Source organism: Bombina bombina, chromosome 1 (assembly GCF_027579735.1).
Source record: "Bombina bombina isolate aBomBom1 chromosome 1, aBomBom1.pri, whole genome shotgun sequence".
Taxonomy (NCBI): domain Eukaryota; kingdom Metazoa; phylum Chordata; class Amphibia; order Anura; family Bombinatoridae; genus Bombina; species Bombina bombina.
Window position 1 is genome coordinate 58,102,742 of NC_069499.1, and position 25,493 is coordinate 58,128,234.

Here is a 25,493-nt window from a genome sequence, read left to right on the forward strand (position 1 = left end):
AGCAAATGAAAAACGATTTTACATTCCAGCAAAAACGTTAAACATAATTTCTAGTTATTAAACAGCTTTATGTACTTCTTACAGTGTAATTCTAGTGAAGTACCATTCCCCAGAATACTGAAGTGTAAAGTATACATACATGACATTATATCGGTATGGCAGGATTTTCTCATCAATTCCATTGTCAGAAAATAAAAGCTGCTACATACCTCTATGCAGATTCATCTGCCCGCTGTCCCCTGATCTGAAGTTTACCTCTCCTCAGATGGCCGAGAAACAGCAATATGATCTTAACTACTCCGGCTAAAATCATAGCAAAAACTCTGGTAGATTCTTCTTCAAACTCTGCCAGAGAGATAATAACACACTCCGGTGCTATTTTAAAATAACAAACTTTTGATTGAAGATATAAAACTAAGTATAATCACCATAGTCCTCTCACACATCCTATCTAGTTGTTGGGTGCAAGAGAATGACTGGGAGTGACGTAGAGGGGAGGAGCTGTATGCAGCTCTGCTGGGTGAATCCTCTTGCACTTCCTGTTGGGGAGGAGTAATATCCCAGAAGTAATGATGACCCGTGGACTGATCACACTTAACAGAAGAAATACACTTTTATAAGAGTATGTATCTCTATTAATAAGCCTGATACCAGTCGCTATCACTGCATTTAAGGCTTTACTTACATTATTTCGGTATCAGCAGCATTTTCTAGCAAATTCCATCCCTAGAAAAATATTTTAACTGCACATACCTTATTACAGGAAAACCTGCACGCTATTCCCCCTCTGAAGTTACCTCACTCCTCAGAATATGTGAGAACAGCAAAGGATCTTAGTTACTTCTGCTAAGATCATAGAAAACGCAGGCAGATTCTTCTTCTAAATACTGCCTGAGATAAACAGTACACTCCGGTACCATTTAAAAATAACAAACTTTTGATTGAAGAAATAAACTAAGTATAAAACACCACAGTCCTCTTACGACCTTAGTTGAGAGTTGCAAGAGAATGACTGGATATGGCAGTGAGGGGAGGAGCTATATAGCAGCTCTGCTGTGGGTGATCCTCTTGCAACTTCCTGTTGGGAAGGAGAGTATCCCATAAGTAATGGATGATCCGTGGACTGGATACACTTAACAAGAGAAATAAACATAGTTTTTGTCTAGCAGGTAAGAGCTCGACAAAGTGCCAAGTACGCCATTCTCAACTTAAAGGGATAGGAAAAGTAAAAATTAAATTTACATAATTCAGATAGAACATGCAATTTTAAAACTTTTAAATTCACTTCGATTTTCAAAAGTGCTTCGTTCTCTTGGTATCCCTTGTTGCAAAAAAAAAAACTTGCACATATCCAACACTAATAGGAGCTATCTGTTGATTTATCTCTTGTGATTGGCTATCTAAATTGTGTTCAGCTAGCTGCCAGTAATGCAATGCTGCTCCTTCAGCAAAGGAAACAAGATATTCAAGCAAATTTGATAATAGAAGCAAATTGGAAAGTTGTTTAAAATTGTATGTTCTATCCAAATCATGAAACAAAATTTTGGGGTTTCCTATCCCTTTAAAATTAGGCCCTGCTTCTACTACACAAAGCAAGAGACGCACTCAATCAGGGAACAATAGCATAATAGCTTGTTCTAGGGATAATTACAACAACCTATTTTTGACCAGCATGTACCATAGACAGAAAATTACTTTTCTGTAGTATATCAGTCTGATCCTGACTAAACACTACATTACAGCCCCAAAATACCAGGCGATCCCTCTCTGAACAAGAGACATAGCAAACCCCAGCGTACATTTTTTTTAATTATAAAATACAAAAAAATATATACAATAAAACGAAATAAAAAATACTTATGAAATTGAAAATAAAAAGTGGATAACTAATTTTAGAGCACGCACAACATCCAAGTTGTGCAACAGACGTTATTTATGAGAAGAAGGATAGGGACAGAGAGAAGGAACAACAATTTCCTCATTAATATTTCTATCCAAAACCACTTTAGGAAGAAACCCCAATTTAGTACGAAGAACCGCCTTATCCGCATGAAAGATAAGGTAAGGAGAATCACACTGCAAAGCAGAGAGTTCTGAAACTCTCAGAGCAGGAGAGATAGCAATAAGAAACAAAACCTTTCAAGACAATAACTTAATATCTATAGAATGCATTGGTTCAAACGGAGCCTGCTGCAAAACTTTAAGAACAAGATAAAAGACTCCAAGGAGGAGCAACAGGTTTAAACACAGGACTGATTCTGACCAGGGCCTGACAAAAAGATTGAACATCTGGCACATCTGCCAGACGCTTGAGTAACAAAATAGATAATGCAGAAATCTGACCTTACAGAGAACTGACTGACAACTCTTTCTCCAGACCTTCCTGAAGAAAAACTGAAATTATGCTTACCAGATAATTTTCTGTTCTTCTGACGCGGAGAGGCCACAGCTGCAATACTTTTGGGAATTCAGAACCTAGCCACCAGGAGGAGGCAAAGACACCCCAGCCAAAGGCTTAAAGGGACACTGAACCCAAATTTTTTCTTTCGTGATTCAGATAGAGCATGACATTTTAAGCAACTTTCTTATTTACTCCTATTATCAATTTTTATTTATTCTCTTGGTATCTTTATTTGAAATACAAGAAAGTTTAGATGCCGACCCATTTTTGTTGAACAACCTGGGTTGTCCTTGCTGATTGGTGGATAAATTCATCGACCAATAAAAAAGTGCTGTCCAGAGTTCTGAAACAAGAAAAAAGCTTAGATGCCTTCTATTTCAAATAAAGATAGCAACAGAACGAAGAAAAAATGATAATAGGAGTGAATTAGAAAGTTGCTTAAAATTGCATGCTCTATCTGAATCATGAAAAAAAAAAAAAAAAAAATGGGTCTAGTGTCCCTTTAAATACCTCCCCCACTTCCCTCATCCCCCCAGTCATTCTGGCGAGGGAACAAGGAACAGTAGGAGAAATATCAGGGTAAAAAAGGTGCCAGAAGGACAAATAAAATAGAAGGCTGCACCATAGAATAAAAACGGGCGGGGAGCTGTGGCCTCTCCCCGTCAGAAGAAAAGAAAATTATCTGCTATAAGCATAACTTAAGTTTTTCTCCTTAAACGGGGAGAGGCCACAGCAGCACTCATTCATTTTGGGAAAACAATACCCATGCTATAGAGGACACTGAATGCAAAACAGGAGGTGTACCATAATCTGAGGGCACCACAGCCTGCAAAACCTCTCTCCCGAAGGCTGCTTCAGCAGAAGCAAAAAACATAAAACTTGTAAAGTCTGGAAAAAGTATGTAAGGAGGACCAGGTAGCCGCCTTACAAATCTGATCCATAGAGGCTTCAGTCTTGAAGGCCCAAGAGGAAACCACTGCTTCCTGGAGAACAGAATAAGTAGGTCCTCCACACCTTATGATAGATGCGACGAGCAACCAGATACGAGCTTGAATGAGAGTTAAAATACTGCCAGAAAACCCTCTCCTGGCTAGGACTAAGCGTTCAATGTCCACGCAGTCAGCCTCAAAGAAACTAGACATAGATGAACAAAGAGATCTTGTTCAGCAGATCCCTGCGACAAGGTAACTTCCACGGAGGAGATAAGGACATCCCCACTAGTCCACAAACCATATCCTTCACGGCCAAGACGGAGCAATCATTATCACTAACGCCTGCTTGATTCGAGCCACTAGGTAGTAGTGGTAACGGCCGGAAAAGATAAATTAGATTTAACCTCCAAGGCACCGCTAATGCATTTGTTAGCTCCGTCTGAGGATCCCTGTACTTCGACCCATATCTGGGTCACTTGGTATTGAGACGTCATAAGATCAACCTCTTGCAAATCTCTGCAAACACTTGGGATGGAAAGACCATTCCCCGGATGAAAGGATTGCCTGCTGAGGAAATCCGCTTCCCAGTTGTCCACACCCGGAATGTGGATCGCTGACAGCGAACAAATGTGGGTCTCGGCCCACTCCAGAATCTGAGATACTTCCCTCATAGTTAGGGAGCTTCTCGTTCCTCCCTGATGGTTGATGTAAGTCACCGAGGATATAAGTCTGATTGGATCTGATAAACTGAGACGCACCCAGCAGAGGCCAAGCCTTCAGAGCATTGTATATTGCCCGAAGATCCAAAATGCGATTGGGAAGGAGCTTATCCTCCTGAGTCCATAGGCCCTGTACCTTCCTGGCAACCCCAAACAGCTCCCCATCCTGACAGACTCGCAACCGTAGTCACATCCATGGACATGAGATGGATGTCCCTTGGGACAAGTGATCTGGACAAAAACACCAAGAGAGAGATTCTCTTGATCGGTTGTCCAGAGAAATCTGTTGAGACTGATCCGAATGATCGCCGTTCCACTGCTTCAGCATGCGCAGTTGCAAAAGTCTGAGGTGAAACCTGGTAAAGGAAATGATGTCCTTTACACTAAGAGACCAATCACCTCCATACACCGAGCCACATATGGCCTTAAGGAGGTCTGGAAGGCAAGACATGTTGAAGCTAGCTTACAACGTCTCTGGTCTGTTGAGAAATATTCTCATGTCTATGGAGACTATTATAGTACCTGATAATTCTACCCTGGTACATGATACAAGAGAACTGAAGTTCCCTCCTTCTTTGGGACCACGAAAAGTAAATTTATGCTTACCTGATAAATTAATTTCTTTTACGATATGACGAGTCCACGGATTTCATCCTTACTTGTGGGATATTAACCTCCTGCTAACAGGAAGTGGCAAAGAGCAACACAGCATAGCTGTATATATAGCTCCTCCCTTCCCATCACCCCCATTCTAGGTTTAGGAAGAGAAAGGAAAAGCTAAAGGTGCAGAGGTGACTGAAGTTTACAAAAAATAAATCTGTCTTAAAATAACAGGGTGGGCCGTGGACTCGTCTTATCGTAAAAGAAATGAATTTATCAGGTAAGCATAAATTTACTTTTCTTTTACAAAGATATGACGAGTCCACGGATTTCATCCTTTACTTGTGGGATACCAATACCAAAGCTATAGGACACGGATGAAAGGGAGGGACAAGACAGGAACCTAAACGGAAGGCACCACTGCTTGAAGAACCTTTCTCCCAAAAACAGCCTCAGAAGAAGCAAAAGTATCAAATTTGTAAAATTTGGAAAAAGTATGAAGGGACGACCAAGTCGCAGCCTTACAAATCTGTTCAACAGAAGCATCATTTTTAAAGGCCCATGTGGAAGCCACAGCCCTAGTAGAATGAGCCGTAATTCTTTCAGGAGGCTGCTGTCCAGCAGTCTCATATGCCACGCGGATGATACTCCTCAGCCAAAAAGAAAGAGGTAGCCGTAGCTTTCTGACCTCTACGCTTTCCAGAATAAACAATGAATAATGAACATGATTGACGGAAATCCTTAGTCGCCTGTATGTAAAACTTCAAGGCACGGACCACGTCCAGGTTATGTAACAGACGCTCCTTCTTAGAAGGAGGATTAGGACACAAGGAAGGAACAACAATATCCTGATTAATATTCTTATTTGAAACAGCCTTAGGAAGAAATCCAGGTTTGGTACGCAAAACCACCTTATCAGAATGGAATATAAGATAAGGCAAATCACATTGTAACCCTGAAAGCTCAGAAACTCTACGAGCAGAAGAAATAGCAACCAAAAACAAAACTTTCCAAGATAACAATTTAATATCTATGGAATGCATGGGTTCAAACGGAACCCCTTGAAGAACTCTAAGAACTAAATTCAAACTCCAGGGAGGAGTAATTGGTCTAAATACAGGCTTAATTCTGGTTAGAGCCTGACAAAAAAACTGAACATCTGGCACATCTGCCAAACGTTTGTGAAGCAAAATTGACAAAGCAGAAATCTGTCCCTTTAAGGAACTTGCTGATAACCCTTTCTCCAATCCTTCTTGGAGAAAAGACAGAATCCTGGGAATCCTAACTTTACTCCATGAGTACCCCTTGGATTCACACCAATAATGAAATTTACGCCATATCTTATGATAGATTTTTCTAGTGACAGGCTTACATGCCTGTATCAAAGTATCGATGACCGAATCTGAGAATCCCCGCTTAGATAAAATCAAGCAATCTCCAAGCAGTCAGCTGCAGAAAATTTAGATTTGGATGTTGGAAAGGTCCTTGAATGAGAAGGTCCTGTCTCAAAAGGAAGTTTCCACGGTGGCAGAGAGGACATGTCCATTAGATCCGCATACCAAGTCCTGCTTGGCCACGCAGGTGCTACCAGGATTACTGAAGCTCTCTCCTGTTTGACCCGAGCAATCACGCGTGGAAGGAGAGGAAACGGTGGAAACACATAAGCTAGGCTGAACGACCAAGGCACTGCCAAGGCATCTATCAGTTCGGCCTGGGGATCCCTCGACCTGGATCCGTAACGTGGAAGATTGGCATTCTGTCGAGATGCCATCAGATCCAATTCCGGTCTGCCCCATTGACGAATCAGTGAGGCAAACACCTCCGGGTGGAGTTCCCACTCCCCCGGATGAAAAGTCTGACGACTTAGAAAATCCGCTTCTCAGTTCTCTACTCCTGGGATGTAGATTACCGATATATAACAAGAGTGGGCCTCCGCCCATCGGATTATCTTGGATACTTCTATCATTGATAAGGAACTCCTTGTTCCCCCCTGATGATTGATATAAGCCACAGTCGTGATATTGTCCGACTGGAATCTGATGAACTTGGCCGAAGCCAACTGAGGCCACGCCTGAAGCGCATTGAATATTGCTCTCAGTTCCAGAATATTGATTGGAAGTAGAGACTCCACCTGAGTCCAAACACCCTGAGACTTCAGGGAATTGCAGACTGCACCCCAGCCCAATAGACTGGCGTCCGTTGTCACCCACGAGGGTCTGCGGAAACACGTCCCCTGGGACAGATGATCCGGCGACAACCACCAAAGAAGAGAGTCTCTGGTCTCTTGATCCAGATTTATCTGAGGAGATAAATTTGCATAGTCCCCATTCCACTGTCCGAGCATGCACAGCTGCAGTGGTCTGAGATGAAAGCGAGCAAACGGAATGATGTCCATTGCCGCTACCATTAATCCAATTACCTCCATACACTGAGCCACTGATGGCCGAGGAATAGACTGAAGTGCTCGGCAAGTATTTAGAATCTTCGATTTTCTGACCTCTGTCAGAGATATTTTCATGTCTACCGAGTCCATCAGAGTTGCCAAGAAGGGAACCCTTGTCCGTGGAACTAGTGAACTCTTTTCTATGTTCACCTTCCAACCGTGAGTTCTCAGGAAGGACAACACTGTGTCCATGTGAGATTTTGTCAGATGATAAGTTGACACCTGAATCAAAATATCGTCCAGATAAGGCACCACTGCTATGCCCCGCGGTCTGAGAACCGCCAGAAGGGACCCTAGAACCTTTGTGAAGATCCTGGGTGCTGTGGCCAACCCGAAGGGAAGAGCCACGAACTGAAAATATTTGTCCAGGAAGGCAAACCTTAGGAACTGGTAATGATCTTTGTGAATAGGGATATGAAGGTAGGCATCCTTCAAGTCCACGGAAGTCATATTGACCCTCCTGGATCATTGGTAAAATTGTTTGTATAGTCTCCATCTTGAACGATGGTACTCTGAGAAACTTGTTTAGACACTTGAGATCTAGAATGGGTCTGAAAGTTCCCTCTTTTTTGGGAATCACAAAAAGATTTGAGTAAAACCCCTGCCCCTGTTCCAGTGTTGGAACGGGACAAATTACTCCCATGGCAGAGAGGTCTTTTACACAGCGTAAGAACGCCTCTCTTTTTATCTGGTCTACAGACAATCGTGAAAGATGAAATCTCCCTCTTGGGAGAAAATCCTTGAATTCCAGTTGATACCCGTGGGTCACGATTTCCAATGCCCAGGGGTCCTGAACATCTCTTGCCCAAGCCTGGGCAAAGAAAGAAAGTCTGCCCCCTACTAGATCCGGTCCCAAACCGGGGGCCACCCCTTCATGCTGTCTTTGTAGCAACAGCGGGCTTCTTGGGTTGTTTACCTTTGTGCCAAGCCTGGTTGGGTCTCCAGACGGATTTGGATTGAGCAAAAATTCCCTTCCTGCTTTGTGGAGGAAGAAGAAGCAGAGGATACTCCTTTAAAATTTTGAAAGGAATGAAAATTGTTTTGTCTACCTCTCATCTTAGCAGACTTATCCTGAAGCAAGGCATGACCTTTATCTCCAGTAATGTCAGAAATGATTTCCTTCAACTCAGGCCCAAATAGGGTCTTACCCTTGAAAGGAATAGCTAAAAGCTTAGAGATACATCAGCAGACCACGATTTTAGCCATAACGCTCTCCGGGCTAAAATGGCAAATCCTGCATTTTTTGCCGCCATTTTAGAAATTTGAAAGGCGGCATCTGTAATAAAAGAATTAGCTATCTTGAGAGCCTTAATTCTATCCAAAATGTCTTCTAAAGCATCAAACCAAAAAGCTGCTGCAGTAGTCACTGGAACAATGCATGCTGTAGGATGTAAAAGAAAACCCTGATGAATAAATAATTTCTTTAGAAGACCCTCTAACTTCTTATCCATGGGGTCTTTGAAAGCACAACTGTCCTCAATAGGTATAGTTGTACGCTTAGCTAGGGTAGATATAGCTCCCTCCACCTTAGGGACCGACTGCCAGGAGTCCCGAATGGTGTCTGATATGGGAAACATTTTCTTGAAAGTAGGAGGAGGAGAAAACGGTATACCCGGTCTGTCCCATTCCTTTTTAATAATTTCCGAAATTCTTTTAGGAACCGGAAAAACATCAGTGTAAGTAGGCACCTCTAGAGATTTGTCCATTTTACACAATTTCTTTGGTGGTATCACAATAGAGTCACAAGTAACAGGTGGAGGTGTTCAAGCTTAAATTTAAAGGACATCAATTCCCTGACCCCCAACTCAGAGCCCTGTGAGGGTACATCGGAAATAGCCAATAAGGCATCAGAGGAGTCAGTATTCACATTAATACCCGACCTACTGCGTTTACCCTGTAACACTGGTATTTAGATAATACCTGTGTAAAGGTAGTTGATATAACTGCAGCCATATCCTGCAGAGTAAAAGAATTAGACGCACTTGAGGTACTTGGCGTCGCTTGTGTGGGCGTTAAAGGTTGTGACACTTGGGGAGAATTGGATGGCATATCCTGATTCTCTTCAGACTGAGAATCATCCTTAGGCACACTTTCTTTACCTAAAATATGTTTTTTACATTGTAAGGCCTTTTCAGTACAAGAGGTACACAAAGTAAGAGGGGGTTCCACAATGGCTTCTAAACACCTAGAGCAATTAGTTTCCTCAATGTCAGACATGTTGAACAGACTAGCATAAACCACAATAGTCGTTAAACACTTTATTTATTGATTTGAACAATGTTTCAAAAAATGTGTACTGCGCCTTTAAAAAATAAAAAATAAAAAGCGCACAAATTTTCCTAAACTGCCTAAACGTTAAAATAACGCTATGCAATTAAATAGACCTATTCAGGTGGGTCAAAAATTATTGCACCCTAAGAGCAAAGGGTGATTTAACCTCTAAAAGACATTTTATAGCACAAAATGACCCCTGCACCTTTCCACAGCTCTGCTGTGGCGCCTACCTGCCCCCAGGGTACTGCAAAATGACTCGACAATGATCCGGTGCACAGAACACAAGTGTAGGCCCCACCGGAGCTAATGCCTGCTGTCTTCTCAGTCAGAGTACACTGCGGGTTTGAGCGTGAAAATAGGCCCCGCCCATCATGGACGTCGCATGGGAAGCGGTTTGCAAAGTAAGCCATGTGGTCCCCTAAAAACCTTACTGTAACACTGCAGCCATACTGATTATTTGTTATGTGATTAAATAAAAAACATCAAGCTGCCTTTCCCAGTGTCCTTTTGATTATTGTATCCAGCCCAGTACTATGTCAAATACAAATATAAACACAGGATTTTCAGTAACACCCTTTATGTACAGGTCTACTGCTTACCCCTTCCCTTGCAGGGAAAAATGTCAGACAATTCTGATATACCAAGTCTCCTCAGAAGAAAAAGACTGAACATACCTCAATGCTGCTTGTAGCATGAAACCGTTGTCCACACTGAAGATTTCTCTTGCACTACCTTCAGAACTCTGTGGGAACCAACATGGATCTTAGTTACATCTGCTAAGATCATCAACCTCAGGGCAGAAATCTTCTTCCATATCTCCCTGAGGAAAATAGTACTCACCGGTACCATTTAAAATAAAAAACTTCTTGATTGAAGAATCTAAAACCAGCACCTCACTTTACCTCTTCCTATTACTAACACAGGCAAAGAGAATGACTGGGGGAGGAGGGAAGGGAGGAGCTATATATACAGCTCTGCTGTGGTGCTCTTTACCACTTCCTGTTAGCAGGAGGTTAATATCCCACAAGGATGAAATCCGTGGACTCGTCATATCTTTGTAAAAGAAAAGGTTTCAATAGTATCCCAAACCTCTCACTGCGATAGGCACCAGGACAATAACCCCTAAGAGGAGAGATCCCGTACGCACCCCAGAAAGGCTTCCCTCCTCTCTGGTCAGGAAGACAGGAGCGAGAGAGAGGAGGAATCTGCCCTTGGGTGGCTGAGACTAGAAACCTTGTAACCCTGAGCTATGATCTCCAGGACCCATGGATCCTGCACATCCTTGAACCAAGCGACTGAAAAGAGCGACAAACTGCCCCCTACACGATCCAGAAGAGGACCGGGGACCGCCCATATATGCCGACTTAGACTTGGCAGGCTTCTTGCTCTGCTTGGATTTATTCCAGGACTGAGCCGGCTTCCAAGAGCTCTTGTTTTGCTCTGGCTTAGCGGAGGACTGCTGACATGGGCTTTATCAGAATGAAAATTGTCCCTTAGACTAGTTCATATTCTCTTGCGGTAGGAGGGCACCCTTGCCCCCTGAGTCTTTGCCTCCTCCTGGTGGCCAGGTTCTGTATTTCCCAAAAGTAATGAATGCAGCTGTGGACTCTCCCTGTTTAAGAAGAAAAGACAAAATTCTAGAAATCCTGACCCTACTTCAAGAGTAACCCTTAGATTCACACCAATAAAGGTATTTACGCCATACCTTATGGTACATTTTTCGAGTAACAGGCTTGCGAGCCTGGATCATGGTCGCAATGACCGACTCAGAAAATCTACACTTAGACAGAACTAAGCGCTCAATCTCCAAGCAGCCAGCTTCCGAACGAGACTTGGATGGAGGAATGGACCCCGAGTTAGAAGGTCCTTCCTCAGAGGCAACCTCCAAGGCGGCCGAGATGACCACTTCCCTAGGTCTGCATACCAGATCCTGCCAGGCCATGCTGGCGCTATTAGAATTACAGATGCTCTGTCAATACAAACAATAACTCGTGGAAGGAGCGCAAACGGAGGAAACAGGTATGCTAGACCGAAATCCCAAGGAACCGCCAGAGCCTCTATCAGAGCGGCCTGAGGATCTCTTGACCTTGAACTGTACCTTGGAAGCTTGGCGTTCTGCCGAGATGCCATCAGATCCAACTCCGGCACCCCCCATTTGAGGGTTTAGCTGGAGAACACCTCCGGATGGAGAGCCCACTCCCCGGGATGAAATCCGCTTCCCAATTGTGCACTCCAGGAATGTGGATGGCAGACAACAATTGTGAGCTTTCGCCCACTGAATAATCCGTGCCACCACCTTCATGGCTAAGGAACTCCGAGTTCCTCCCTGGTGGTTGATGTAAGCCACTGAGGTGATGTTGTCCAACTGAAACCTGATAAACCGGGCTAAAGACAATTGAGGCCAAGTCATCAGAGCATTGTAAATCGTTGTTTATGGGGAGAGGAGACTCCTCCCGAGTCCACAGTCCCTGCGCCTTTAACGAGTCCCAGACTGCTCCCCAGCCTAGCAGGCTGCGTCCGTGGTCACAATCACCCAGGAAGGTCTCCGGAAGCATGTGCCTTGAGACAGATGGTCCTGAAAAAGATACCATGGGAGAGAGTCTTGTCGACTGGTCTATATCTATCCTCTGAAACAGATCCGAATGGTCTCCGTTCCATTGTCTGAGCATGCATAATTGCTGAGCTCTCAAATGGAATCGAGCAAAGGGAATGATGTCCATGGAAGCGACTATGAGACCAATTACCTCCATACATTGAGCCAATGATGGCCGAACAGTAGACTGAAGAGAGGCAAGATAAACTTTTTCATAGATAGGGAATCTATTATGGTCCCTAAAAAAACCACCCTTGTAGCTGGAACAAGGGAACTCTTTTCCAGATTCACTTTCCAACCGTGGGAACGTAACCCCCCCTCCAAGATCTCTGAGAGAGTTTGCTTGTTGAAAAGGTCGTCCAGGTATGGCGCCACTGCAGTTCCCGAGACCTGATCACTGCCAAGAGAGCCCCCAGAACCTTTGAGAAAATTCTGGGAAATGTGGCAAGTCCAAACGGAAGAGCCACAAAATGAAAGTGTTTGTCTAGAAAGGCGAATCTTAGGAATTTGTGATGATCCCTGTGGATGGGAACATGAATATACGCGTCCTTCAGGTCTATGGTCGTCATGAACTGACCCTCTTGGACCAAAGGAAGAATTGAACGAATGGTTTCCATTTTGAAGGACGGTACCCTGAGAAACTTGAGGCACTTTAGGTCTAAAATAGGTAAAAAAAGTTCCATCTTTTTTGGGAACCACAAACAGATTTGAATAGAATCCTAGACCTTGTTCCCTTAATGGAACTGAAACAATCACTCCCAGGGAGGAAGGGTCCTGAACGCAGTTCAAGAATGCCTCTCTTTTTACCTGGTCTGCAGATAATCTTGAGAGGTGGCATCTGCCCCTAGGAGGGAAAGTTTTGAATTCTATTTTGTAACCCTGAGATACTATGTTCACAACCCATGGATCTGGGACATCTTGTCTCCACGCTTGACAAAACAGGGAAAGTCTGCACCCCACTTGATCCGATCCCAGACCCGGGGCCGTCCCTTCATGCTAACTTATACTCAGCTGAGGATTTCTTTCTTTCTCCTGATTGCTTCCCCTTATTCCAAGACTGATTGGGCTTCCAAGGAGACTTGGACTGCTCCTGCTTGGAAGGGAGAGAGGAAGAGAGAGGAAGTTAAGAAAGGAACGAAAATGACTGACGCCCTCTGAGTCCGTTGTTCTTGTTTTGCAACAGAAAAGACAAAGGGTACCACCACCCGTAATATCAGAAATGATTTCTCCCAGACCAGGTCCGAACAAGGTCTTACCCTTGTAAGGAAGTGCCAGAAGCTTGGACTTAGAGGTAACATCAGCTGACCAAGATTTTAGCCAGAATGCACTACGGGCTAGGACAGAGAAAGCCAGACATCTTGGCTTTTAGTCTAATAACTTGCATGTTAGCATCAGAAATAAAGGAATTGGCTAGTTTGAGAGCCTTAATCCAATCTTGTATCTCCTCCAACAGAGTCTCTACTAAAATTGATTCAGACAAGGCGTCGCACCAATAAGATGCTGCACTTGCTACTGTGGCAATACAAACTGAAGGTTGCCATTGAAGACCTTGAGGAACATACATCTTCTTCAAATAAGCTTCCAACTTTTTGTCTATGGGATCCTTAATGGAGCAGCTATCCTCTATAGGGATCATAGTTCTCTTAGCCCTTCTACTTTAGGCACCATGCGCCAAGACTCTTTAATGGAATCAGCAACAGGAAACATATTTTTAAATACAGGAGACGGGGAGAAAGGAATCCCTGGCTTCTCCCATTCCTGTGAAATAATCTCCATCACAAGGTCTGGGACAGGAAAAACTTCCACAGAGGAAGGAACATCATAGTATTTATTAAGTTTATTAAGTTTATACTTCTTAGGGTTGAGAATGACAAAAGTATCGGAGTCGTCCAAAGTAGCTAATACCTCCTTTAACAGTACATTAAAGGTGTTGTCAGGGTGCCAGGAATCAGACAGACGAGAAGTGCAAAAATAATCACACCTTTATTAATAGCAAAAAATAAAAAAAAGTCCACAAGTTAAAAAAGCCAGTAGTCAAAACCAGAGATGGTAGTCAGCCGAGCCGAGTCAGGAGCCAAAGCGAGTAGTCAGACGAGCCGGAATCTGGAACAAGGAAAACAGCAGAGCCAGGAACAAGCCAGGGATCAGGATCCAGGAAGGACATCAGGCAGCCAGGTAATACACAGGAACTCTCACAAACAGGTCTGAGACAACGCAAAGGCAAAGCATACTGAACAGAGGCCCTTTAAATAATAAGTGATGACATCATAATTCTGAGACTGCATCCTGTCTCACATGGATGATGCACACCAGTCTGGCCATAAAAGGAAGTGCAGGAAATGAGCAGCATCCCCCACAATGCACCACAGTCAGGAAGAAAGGTGAGTAAAATGGCTGCCAGCAGCACATGGCAAACACACCAGGGAAAAAACCCTGATAGGTGTACAAGCTTAAATCTTAAGTTTACTTCTTCAGTATCAGATGAAGGAATAATACTGTCCGAATCTGAGATTTCACCCTCAGAGGGTACCGACGTATCATCCTCATCAGACTTATAAGGAAGGGCAACCTGCGTAGCAGTAGGTGGAACAGAAACCTTACTATCTGAATGTCCAATTTTCCTCTTGGATTTTCCCAGCATAGGAAAAGCAGATAATACCGTAGATACTGTAGAAGATACCTGTGCAGCAAAATCTGCAGGCAAATAAACTCCTCCAGGAGGCTGTTAGGAACTGCAGGGCACTGTATGTGACGCCATAGAGGCTTGGGACGTTTGAGGAAAAAGCTGTGGCATTGCCTGAACAGCATCATCCTGAGAGACATTGGGCTCAGAGGGTTCTAGCTAAGCATGAAGTACAGAATTGCATAGGCAAAACAATTTGTGCATCAAGGCATAACAAGCATTTGTTAAGACACACAGAGTCTTGGTCCATGTCCATAATACTAAATAAAAAATTCCCCAAAATTGTTGAAATTTTTTAAATACACTATCACTTTAAGAATTTTTAATACCACAGTCGCTTAATGTTATGCAAAAATTCTTTAAAATAATAAACCAATCAGGCCCCCTACACCTCAGACAGGCTGAGGTGCCTTACAGTAACACTTATACACAATGTGGCTGCCAGAAGTCTCTAAAAAAACGATCATATATTAGATTGACACTAAAGAGACTGAAATTCAATGACGCCGCTCCGCAAATATCTGACAGCAGAGAGAAGTCACATGACTGGCTGAGAGAGGAATCTATGCAGCAAGTAAAACAGAATTTATGCTTACCTGATAAATTACTTTCTCCAACGGTGTGTCCGGTCCACGGCGTCATCCTTACTTGTGGGAATATCTCTTCCCCAACAGGAAATGGCAAAGAGCCCAGCAAAAGCTGTCCATATAGTCCCTCCTAGGCTCCGCCCACCCCAGTCATTCGACCGACGGACAGGAGGAAAAAAACAGGAGAAACTATAGGGTGCCGTGGTGACTGTAGTTAGAGAAAATAATTCATCAAACCTGATTCAAAAAACCAGGGCGGGCCGTGGACCGGACACACCGTTGGAGAAAGTAATTTATCAGGTAAGCATAAATTCTGTTTTCTCCAACATTGGTGTGTCCGGTCCACGGCGTCATCCTTACTTGTGGGAACCAATACCAAAGCTTTAGGACACGGATGAAGGGAGGGAGCAAATCAGGTTACCTAAACAGAAGGCACCACGGCTAGCAAAACCTTTCTCCCAAAAATAGCCTCCGAAGAAGCAAAAGATGAAGGGTGCGAAGCTGAAGATGACGTAATGTGCATTGAAGGAGAAAGTGAATGTAAAATTTGGCAAAAGTGTGCAGGGAAGACCAAGTCGCTGCCTTACATATCTGATCAACAGAAGCCTCGTTCTTGAAGGCCCATGTGGAAGCCACAGCCCTAGTAGAGTGAGCTGTGATTCTTTCAGGAGGCTGCCGTCCGGCAGTCTCGTAAGCCAATCGGATGATGCTTTTAAGCCAAAAGGAAAGAGAGGTAGAAGTCGCTTTTTGACCTCTCCTTTTACCAGAATAGATGACAAACAGAGAAGATGTTTGTCTGAACTCTTTTGTAGCTTCTAAATAGAATTTTAGAGCACGGACTACATCTAAATTGTGTAACAAACGTTCCTTCTTTGAAACTGGATTCGGACACAAAGAAGGTACAACTATCTCCTGGTTAATATTTTTGTTGGAAACAACCTTTGGAAGAAAACCAGGCTTAGTACGCAAAACAACCATATCTGAATGGAACACCAGATAGGGCGGAGTACACTGCAGAGCAGATAACTCAGAAACTCTTCTAGCAGAAGAAATAGCAACCAAAAACAAAACTTTCCAAGATAACTTAATATCTATGGAATGTAAAGGTTCAAACGGAACCCCTTGGAGAACTGAAAGAACTAGATTTAGACTCCAGGGAGGAGTCAAAGGTCTGTAAACAGGCTTGATCCTAACCAGAGCCTGAACAAATGCTTGAACATCTGGCACAGCTGCCAGTCGTTTGTGTAACAAGACAGATAAAGCAGAAATCTGTCCCTTTAGAGAACTCGCTGATAATCCCTTATCCAAACCTTCTTGGAGAAAAGAAAGGATCCTAGGAATTTTGATCTTACTCCATGAGAATCCCTTGGATTCACACCAACAGATATATCTTTTCCATATCTTATGGTAAATTTTTCTAGTTACAGGTTTTCTGGCTTGTACCATAGTATCTATTACAGAATCCGAAAACCCACACTTAGATAAAATCAAGCGTTCAATTTCCAAGCCGTCAGCTGGAGGGAAACTAGAATTGGATGTTCGAATGGACATTGAACTAGAAGATCCTGTCTCAAAGGTAGCTTCCATGGTGGAGCCGATGACATATTCACCAGGTCTGCATACCAAGATCACTGAGGCCCTCTCCTGCTTGATCCTGGCTACCAGCCTGGGAATGAGAGGAAACGGTGGAAACACATAAGCTAGGTTGAAGGTCCAAGGCGCTACTAATGCATCCACTAGAGTCGCCTTGGGATCCCTGGATCTGGACCCGTAGCAAGGAACCTTGAAGTTCTGACGAGAACCCATCAGATCCATGTCTGGAATGCCCCATAATTGAGTCAACTGGGCAAATATCTCTGGGTGGAGTTCCCACTCCCCCGGATGGAATGTCTGACGACTCAGATAATCCGCCTCCCAGTTTTTCACTCCTGGGATGTGGATCGCAGATAGGTGGCAGGAGTGATCCTCCGCCCATTTTATGATTTTGGTCACTTCTCTCATCGGCAGGGAACTCCTTGTTCCCCCCTGATGGTTGATGTAAGCAACAGTCGTCATGTTGTCTGATTGGAATCTTATGAATCTGGCCCCTGCTAGTTGAGGCCAAGCCCTGAGAGTATTGAATATCGCTCTCAGTTCCAGAATGTTTATCGGGAGAAGAGACTCTTCCCGAGACCATAGCCCCTGAGCTTTCAGGGAGTCCCAGACCGCGCCCCAGCCCACTAGACTGGCGTCGGTCGTGACGATGACCCACTCTGGTCTGCGGAAGCTCATTCCCTGGGACAGGTGATCCTGGGTTAGCCACCAACGGAGTGAGTCTCTGGTCTTCTGATCTACTTGAAACACTGGAGACAAGTCTGTACAGTCCCCATTCCACTGTTTCAGCATGCACAGTTGTAATGGTCTTAGATGAATTCGCGCAAAAGGAACTATGTCCATTACTGCAACCATCAATCCTACCACTTCCATGCACTGAGCTACGGAAGGACGTGGAACAGAATGAAGAACTTGACAAGCGTTTAGAAGTTTTGACTTTCTGACTTCTGTCAGGAAAATCCTCATTTCTAAAGAATCTATTATTGTTCCCAAGAAAGGAACTCTTGTCGACGGAGACAGGGAACTTTTTTCTATGTTCACCTTCCAACCATGAGATCTGAGAAAGGCCAGAACAATGTCTGTGTGAGCCTTTGCCTTTGAAAGGGACGACGCTTGTATCAGAATGTCGTCCAAGTAAGGTACTACTGCAATGCCCCTTGGTCTTAGAACCGCTAGAAGGGACCCGAGTACCTTTGTGAAAATCCCTGGAGCAGTGGCTAACCCGAATGGGAGGGCCACAAACTGGTAATGTTTGTCCAGAAAGGCGAACCTTAGGAACTGATGATGATCTTTGTGGATAGGAATATGTAGATACGCATCCTTTAGATCCACGGTAGTCATAAATTGACCCTCCTGGATTGTAGGTAGAATCGTTCGAATGGTTTCCATTTTGAACGATGGTACTCTGAGAAATTTGTTTAGGATCTTTAAATCCAGAATTGGTCTGAAAGTTCCCTCTTTTTTGGGAACTACGAACAGATTTGAGTAAAATCCCATTCCTTGTTCCGCCGTTGGAACTGGGTGTATCACTCCCATCTTTAACAGGTCTTCTACACAATGTAAGAATGCCTGTCTCTTTATTTGGTTTGAGGATAAGTGAGACATGTGGAACCTTCCCCTTGGGGGTAGTTCCTTGAATTCCAGAAGATAACCCTGAGAAACTATTTCTAGTGCCCAGGGATCCTGAACATCTCTTGCCCAAGCCTGAGCAAAGAGAGAGAGTCTGCCCCCTACTAGATCCGGTCCCGGATCGGGGGCTACTCCTTCATGCTGTCTTGTTAGCAGCAGCAGGCTTCTTGGCCTGCTTACCCTTGTTCCAGCCTTGCATCGGTTTCCAGGCTGGTTTGGTTTGTGAAGCATTACCCTCTTGTATAGAGGATGCGGAGTTGGAAGCCGGTCCGTTCCTGAAATTGCGAAAGGAACGAAAATTAGACTTATTCTTGGCTTTGAAAGGCCTATCTTGTGGAAGGGCGTGGCCCTTTCCCCCAGTGATGTCTGAGATAATCTCTTTCAATTCTGGCCCAAAGAGAGTTTTACCCTTGAAGGGGATATTGAGCAATTTTGTCTTGGAAGATACATCCGCTGACCAAGACTTTAGCCAAAGCGCTCTGCGCGCCACAATTGCAAACCCTGAATTTTTCGCCGCTAATCTAGCTATTTGCAAAGCGGCATCTAAAATAAAAGAATTAGCCAACTTGAGTGCGTGAACTCTGTCCATAACCTCCTCATACGGAGTCTCTCTACTGAGCGACTTTTCTAGTTCCTCGAACCAGAACCACGCTGCTGTAGTGACAGGAACAATGCACGAAATGGGTTGCAGGAGGTAACCTTGCTGTACAAAAATCTTTTTAAGCAAACCCTCCAATTTTTTATCCATAGGATCTTTGAAAGCACAATTATCCTCGATAGGAATAGTAGTGAGCTTGTTTAGAGTAGAAACTGCCCCCTCGACCTTAGGGACTGTCTGCCATAAGTCCTTTCTGGGGTCGACCATAGGAAATAATTTCTTAAATATAGGAGGGGGGACAAAAGGTATGCCGGGCTTCTCCCACTCATTCACTATATCCGCCACCCGCTTGGGTATAGGAAAAGCGTCAGGGTGCACCGGAACCTCTAGGAACTTGTCCATCTTGCATAATTTTTCTGGAATGACCAGGTTGTCACAATCATCCAGAGTAGATAACACCTCCTTAAGCAGTGCGTGGAGATGCTCTAATTTAAATTTAAATGTCACAACATCAGGTTCTGCCTGTTGAGAAATTTTACCTGAATCTGAAATTTCCCCATCCGACAAAACCTCCCTCATGACCTCTTCAGATTGGTGTGAGGGTATGACAGAGCAATTATCATCAGCGCCCTCCTGCTCTACAGTGTTTAAAACAGAGCAATCACGCTTTCTCTGATATGCAGGCATTTTGGATAAAATATTTGCTATGGAGTTATCCATTACTGCCGTTAATTGTTGCATAGTAATAAGCATTGGCGCGCTAGAAGTACTAGGGGCCTCCTGCGTGGGCAAAACTGGTGTAGACACAGAAGGAGATGATGTAGAACTATGTCTACTCCCTTCATCTGATGAATCATCTTGGGCAACTTTACTATCTGTGGCAGTACTGTCCTTACTTTGTTTGGACGCTATGGCACAATTATCACACAATTTTTAAGGGGGAGACACATTGATCTTCATACATATAGAACATAGCTTATCTGAAGGTGCAGACATGTTAAACAGGCTTAAACTTGTCAAGAAAGTACAAAAACCGTTTTAAAACAAAACCGTTACTGTCTCTTTAAATTTTAAACAGGGCACACTTTATTACTGAATATGTGAAAAAGTATGAAGGAATTGTTCAAAATTTACCAAATTTTCACCACAGTGTCTTAAAGCATTAAAAGTATTGCACACCAAATTTCAGAGCATTAACCCTTAAAATAAAGAAACCGGAGCCGGTTACAGTTTTAACCCCTCTACAGTCCCAGCTACAGCCTTTGCTGCGACTTTACCAAACCCAGGGGGGAATACGATACCAAATCAAGCCTTCTAGGAACTTTTCCAACCACTTTCAGATCCACACACATGCATCTGCATGTCTTGCTCTCAAAAGTAACTGCGCAGTAATGGCGCGAAAATGAGGCTCAGCCTACAACTGGGAAGGCCCTTCCTGACTGGAAAGGTGTCTAACTCAGTGCCTGACGTTAAAAAACATTCCCCAAGTTTGTAAGTGTGAATTTCAAACATAAAGATGTATAAAATGCCCAAATAACGCAATCGATTTTGCCCATAAAAGTGTCTACCAGTTTTATAGCCCATATTAAGCCCTTTATTCTGTTTGAGACTAAGAAAATGGCTTACCGGTCCCCATGAGGGGAAATGACAGCCTTCCAGCATTACACAGTCTTGTTAGAAATATGGCTAGTCATACCTTAAGCAGAAAAGTCTGCTAACTGTTTCCCCCAACTGAAGTTACTTCATCTCAACAGTCCTATGTGGAAACAGCAACCGATTTTAGTTACTGCTGCTAAAATCATCTTCCTCTCACAAACAGAATTCTTCATCTTTTTTCTGTTTCAGAGTAAATAGTACATACCAGCACTATTTTAAAATAACAAACTCTTTTAGTAGAATAAAAAAACTACAACTAAACACCACATACTCTTAACCATCTCCGTGGAGATGTTGCCTGTGCAACGGCAAAGAGAATGACTGGGGTGGGCGGAGCCTAGGAGGGACTATATGGACAGCTTTTGCTGGGCTCTTTGCCATTTCCTGTTGGGGAAGAGATATTCCCACAAGTAAGGATGACGCCGTGGACCGGACACACCAATGTTGGAGAAAAGGTGCGTGTTTCCCTCTGCCTAAAACACCAGAGCTTAATTTACACAAACGCTCAAGCAGTCTGTCAGTTAGCCTGTTCTAGCTAAGCAAGTAAAGAAAACCAACTGCCAAATTTTAAGTTTATACATAAATCCCTGTATAAAACATAAGCCACACACATACTAGCATTTCAACAAAATTAGCCCAAAGAGGAAAAATGTCCCAATAAAGGGAAGATTAACTCCTAGTCTCAACATACATAATGTGCCTGCCCACTGCCAAAGAAAATCCTGTATAAAGGATTTTAAAAATGTCCCCATCTACTGTATTTGACATATTCTTCTGAAGGGCAAGTCTCCAAAACCTAGAAGACAAAAGCACTTACCTGCAGTTTAGCTGTCTGGCAGGAAGACAGCTCACAAGGCGCGAAAGGACACACACTCCTTACAGAGACCTGTAGAAAAAGAAAGAACAGAGTAACCAACCCTGGCTTTCTGTACCATGGGCAGCAATGTGGCAACAAAGCAAGGAGCACCTCACAACTTCCTAACTGCTTAAAAGCCACCACTACTCAACTGAAGAGATTGACGTGGGCTCAGCTAAACCCAAATCCTTGCTTGCAGGGAAAATTACCCAAAAAAGGAATTAATTTCTTCAGACACCAAACTTCACCTCCTCCACTGACGGAGGCAAAGAGAATAACTGGGGATTATGGGTAGGGGAGTGACACTTAACATCTTTGCTGTGGTGCTCTTTGCCTCCAGCCTACTGGCCAGGAGTGATATTCCCACTAGTAATTGATTGACGTTGTGAACTCTCCATATCTTAGGAAAGGGAAAAAGCCTTCCACGGATAATCCTAACACACCCTGAAACATCAATCACATCCATTCTGAATACTAAACTATTCCTAACAATAAGCTAGCCGTTTCCTTGATGCCTGAGGAAACGGCTGGTATCAAAGCAGAAAATCACGTTGCATAGATAGGGGGTATATTGTACATGCCGTCTATATCCACTGCTTGAATGTTTTTAAAGTGTTTTTAATAAACCATTCTTATAACTATGAGCCTAGTGGAAGTACCTTTTTAAATTATCTACCTATCACTACATTGCACCTGAGTATCTGGAGTCACCTACTGTAGTGGGTTGGACCGCATCTGTATACTTCGGTGGAGCCAGGAGAGGGTTAGTTGATACATCCAGAGTTAGCAGCCTGTTCCTACTAGTACATAAAATGTGAGTACCGATTTGGCTTGAATGTCTACATGCTAATGTTTGAATATGCTGATCTACACATGAGGCGCCCCTCTGCTATATGCTTTCTTTATAGTTCTACCCATATACGTCTGTGAGGAGGAGAGCAGCCGTTTTGCAGCACTTGTTTTCCTTTTGAATATTACGGACAGTGCACAGTATTGTATTTAATTTGGGATTTTTATTAATTTTGACCAATTTTGTTTATTCTTTATCTATATATGTATATATTTATGTATTGATATTTACTTATATGTTGCACCTTTTATAGTGTGTGCCCTCTCGTCTTGTTTTATTAAGATCCAATTATAGGTGATAAACTATTAATCCTGCTTTTGTGTATAGAAAATCCAAGAACTTTAAGAACATATTAGTCCCAAGTGAATTTAAAGAAAAGAAAAAACACAACAAACAACTAGATCTTTTTGGTAGGGAAGTTCAAGGTTTTTACCCATGTTTTTGCTGCAGGGCATGCCATTATTGCAGCAAATTAAAAGAAGTGAAATCAAGCTATACAGGAGAAATATATTAAAAAACAAATTATACTTACCAGATCATTTCATTTCCTTCTGCATAAGGAGAGTCCACGGCTTCATTCCTTACTGTTGGGAAATACTGAAGCTGGCCACCAGGAGGCAGCAAAGACACCCCAGCCAAAGGCTTAAATACCTCTCCCACTTCCCCCATAGCCCAGTCATTCTGCCAAGGGAACAAGGAACAGTAGGAGAAATAAATTATAAAAGGTGCGAGAAGAGAAATATAAATTTAGGGGGCCGCACATCGGAGAAACACGTGCGGGGGCCGTGGACTCTCCTTATACAGAAGGGAATTAAATTATCTGGTAAGCATAATTTATGTTTTCTTTCTTAATATAAGGAGAGTCCACGGCTTCATTCCTTACTGTTGGGAAACTTATACCCAAGCTCGAGGACACTGAATGATAATGGGACAAAAAGAGAGGCGGACCCTAATCTGAGGGCACCACAGCCTGCAAAACCTCTCTCCCGAAGGCTGGTTCAGCTGAAGAAAAAACATCAAACTTGTAAAATTTAGAAAAAGTGTGTAAGGAGGACCAGGTAGCCACCTTACAAATCTGATCCATAGAGGCCTCGTTCTTAAAGGCCCAAGAGGAAGCCACTGCTCTATTAGAATGAGCCGTAATTCTCTGAAGAGGTTTAAGTCCCACTGTCTCCTAAGCTAAGCGCATGAGACTCCTCAACCAAAATGATAAGGAAGTCGAAGAGACCTTCTGACCCTTACGCTTCCCAGAATATGCCACAAACAAGGAAGAAGTTTGCCTAAAATCCTTAGTTGCCTGAAAATAAAACTTCAAGGCAAGAACCACGTCCAAATTATGAAGTAAATGTTCCTTCAAAGAAGGATTAAGACAGAAAGAAGGTACCACAATCTCTTGATTGATGTTGCGGTCTGACACGACTTTAGGGAAAAACCCTAAATTAGTACGTAGGACTGCATTATCCGAATGGAACACCAGATAAGGAGGCTCACATTGCAAGGCGGCAATTTCAGATACTCTGCGTGCAGAAGCAATAGCCAGTAGAAAAAGAACTTTCCAGGACAACAACTTAATGTCAATTTCATGCATAGGCTAAAACGGAGCGCGTTGCAAAACTTTAAGAACCAGATTCAGACTCCAAGGGGGAGCCGAAGATCTGAACACAGGTCTGATCCTAATCAGAGCCTTAACAAAAGACTGAACATCTGGAAGCTCAGAGAGCCTCTTGTGCAGTAAAGCAGACAAGGCCAAAATCTGTCCCCTCAGGGAACTGGCCGAAAGACCCTTCTCCAGTCCATCCTGGAAAACCAATTGAATTTTGGCAAACTTTACTTTATGCCAAGAAAATCCACGCTCTTCACACCAGAATAAGTAGGTTATCCACACCTTATGATAGATGCGTCGAGTAACAGGCTTATGAGCTTGAATGAGAGAATCAATAACTCAGTTCTTGCCAAGAGAGGGATTTCTAAGCGTTCAATCTCCACGCAGTCAGCCTCAGAGAATTTAGATTTTGATGAACAAAAGGACCCTGTTCCAGAAGATCGTTGCAACAAGGTAACTTCCATGGAGGAGGAGATGACATCCTTACTAGATCCGAAAACCACGTCCTTGGCGGCCATGATGGAGCAAACAGTATTACTGACGCCTGCTCCTGCTTGATGCGGGCCACTACCCAAGGAAGGAGTGGTAATGGCGGAAAAAGTTAGATTAGACTGAACCTCCAAGGCACCACTAATGCATCTATTAGCTCCGCCTGAGGATCCCTGGACCTCGACCCATATTTTGGTAGCTTGGTATTGAGACGAAACGCCATGAGATCTATCTCTGGCGTCCCCCACATGTTGCATATCTCTGCAAACACTTTGGGATGGAGAGACCATTCCCCTGGATGAAAGGATTGTCTGCTGAGAAAATCTGCTGGCAGCGAACAGCTGTGGGCCTCCGCCCACTCCAGAATCCGAGATACTTCATTTCTAGGGAGCTTCTCATTCCCCCCTGATGGTTGATGTAAGCCACCGAGGTTACATTGTCTGATTGGAATCTGATAAACCGGGATGAACCCAGAAGAGGCCAAGCCTTTAGAGCATTGTAGATTGCTCGAAGTTCCAGAATGTTGATCGAGAGGAAGAGCTCCTCCTGAGACCACAGGCCCTGTGCCTTCTTGGCACCCCAAACATCTCCCCATCCTGATAGACTTGCGTCCGTAGTCACAATCTCCCAGGATGGTCTTAGAAAGGATATCGCTCGGGACAGATGATCTGGACAGAGCCACCAAGAGAGCAATTCTCTCGACCGGCTGTCCAGGGAAATCTGTTGAGACAGATCTGAACGATCGCCGATCCAGTGTCTCAGCATGCATAGCTGTAATGGTCTGAGACGGAACTTGGCAAAGGGAATTATGTCCATGCTGGACACCATGAGACCAAATACCTCCATACACTAAGCCACAGATGGCCTTAAGGAGATCCGGAGGGCAAGACATGCTGAAGCTAGCTTGCAACGTCTTTGGTCAGTTAGAAATATCCTCATGAATATTGAGTCTATTATAGTACCCAGGAATTCTAAACTGGTGCTTAG

At 43.6% G+C, this 25,493-nt stretch overlaps 1 protein-coding gene across 1 annotated transcript in view; it reads right to left on the bottom strand.

The window, feature by feature from the left end:
- The window catches only part of TDRD9 (tudor domain containing 9), a 680,447-nt gene that overhangs the window by 437,716 nt on the left and 217,238 nt on the right, over positions 1 to 25,493 (bottom strand). The gene's annotated exons all lie outside the window — the stretch shown is intronic.